Here is a 2,360-nt window from a genome sequence, read left to right on the forward strand (position 1 = left end):
TAGAAACCATGCCTATAAGTTCAATAGTCAGCTTTTAATAATTAGATACCATGCCTATAGGAATTAAAATCAGCTTTAATAGAAATCATGCCTATAGAACTCAAAACCAGTTTAGTTAAATAAATCAGTTTAATTCATGTTTGTTCATTCTGAATTGGTTAATTAATTTGTCTGTTTCTTAATAAGTTTTCAAATACTGCCTTAAGTTAATACCGCTAGAAAGCATGTCTATAGGATCTCAAGTTGTCGTTTAAAAGAATCATTTTTTTTCCGTTTTACTGCATTCATAATCAATATAGATGTCATGCTCTTAGGACACCACTTTTATCCGTTTAGGAAAGCCTATAGGGCGATTAAAGTCCCGCAACTATAAAACTGTGCTTTAAAACTTCTCGCATTCAAAAGTCTAAAATCAGTAGGTCTTTGACACTTCAGTCTTAATTCAATGTTGTACACGTTTTGCTCACTTAGATATCATGTTCTAGGATTTTCTTAGATACTTGACTGTTGTTTGAAGACGTGTTATGCTCCACATCATATTCCACTCGTGCTTATTAAATCCTATAGCAACGCTTGATGAGTTGTTGCGCTCTTCCTATTTATTACCCTTAAATTCGGAAAGGCTTATTTACGGTAAAACTAGTCGATCAACAGTGCAGTCGACGGTTTCGGGCCTTTCCCCCTCAAGTTGTCCGCTTGAAGGTACAAGTCTAGACCCCATAATAACCTTACTCTGATTATAGTTGTTCATGCATCATGGTCAAACATAGTCGGATTAATATGTTGTGCACATAATAATCCATTAAGGCATGCCTTATCCGAAAGTCCACCTGGGTTTTCATAATCACAACGGACACAACCACGTTCTGTGCATTAATTTGGAGAACTAAATGCCAATATGCTAATCATGAATGTACAAATAGTCGAGTCTGGTAGGGGAGAAGGGCCTAACTCTTTTGTTTTGCAGAAAATGAGGCACGAGGTTCCCAGATTCGGTATGGTTAGCAACATTCCACCATTACTGCTAGATTGGTGGGAGGACCTTTCCTCAAGTGATAAGAAACACGTAAGGAAGTACCTGGGTAACTTTCCTTCCCTACTAGACATTGAGCCAAACAACAAGTTGATCGAGGCTGCCACTTTGTTCTGGGATAGTGAAAGGTCTGTGTTCCGTTTCAGTGACATAGAAATTACACCACTTCTAGAAGAAATTGGAGGGCTTGCGGGATTGACTTGGTATAGTCCCGGGTTATTAGTGATAGAGAACCATATCGGTAAAAGGTTTTAAAGATGATGGGGCTGAAGAAAAATGCTGACCTGGTATGCCTGAAGGAATCTTACATACCCTTCGAATATCTGTATGAGATGTATGGCCATAGCAAGTCCTACCATACCTAGGTTGGCCATGGTCCACAAGACTTTGATGGAAGGGGTCAAAGGACAGATATACACTATAGTCCCTATGATCATATCTGACATCTACAGGGCTCTGGAGTGCTTTCAAAGAGGGGTCAAGCATTTCGAGGGTTGTAACTTGTTGCTGCAGTTGTGGTTATTAGAACATCTTCAAAAAGGTCACTATCGCCAAGAATTTCCAAGAAGGGCTTGGAACGACCATATTTCCTTCCATCACCCCAAGCAGATGACTTATATTCCAGACAGGTTTACTCAGCCAGAAAGTGCCAAAGAATGGGTAGAGTTCTTCGACAATTTGACCAAGGAACAGTTGCAATGGATGTTTGAATGGTTCCCAACAGACGAATTCATCATCAGATCCAGGGACGCTCCACACCTGGTGCTGATTGGATTGAGAGTGATATACCCTTATGTCCTTATCCGAGTTATGAGGCAAGCAGCCAGGAAATAGGTTGTACCCAGGGTTACCAAGATGAGTCATTTCAGAGTAGACTTTCAAGACAACGACGTCCTTTACAAGTGCCAAGCTCAGCACATGTGGCATTGCAAAATCATTGTGGAAAAGAACACCATTGAGCCAGAAAGGTCTCATGCGGGGTGTGAACCTCTCTACCCAGCATGGTTAGAGGACAATCTAAAAGGAATGGTGATGTCAGGAGCCGGTCGAGAGAATAGAATCATTGACGAAGAAGTTGAAGCTCAAGTCAAATACAACAGGCTGCGCAAGAGGGTCCACGACTCTGAGAATGAGCACCGAAAAATACATGAGAGGATTATGAGATTGATCGAATAATGGAAAGAAATGGCAGTCATTTCCAACAGGAAGTTGGAATATCTGGAGCGAGTAATAGTGGAGCTGGAAGGTAAAGTCATAAAGAGGATCGAGGATTGCCAAAACGCTGAAGGAACTGAAGAAGGACATCAAGCCAGAGCCTACTTGCTGC

The sequence above is a fragment of the Nicotiana sylvestris genome, chromosome 10 (genome assembly GCF_000393655.2).
Source record: "Nicotiana sylvestris chromosome 10, ASM39365v2, whole genome shotgun sequence".
Lineage (NCBI taxonomy): Eukaryota > Viridiplantae > Streptophyta > Magnoliopsida > Solanales > Solanaceae > Nicotiana > Nicotiana sylvestris.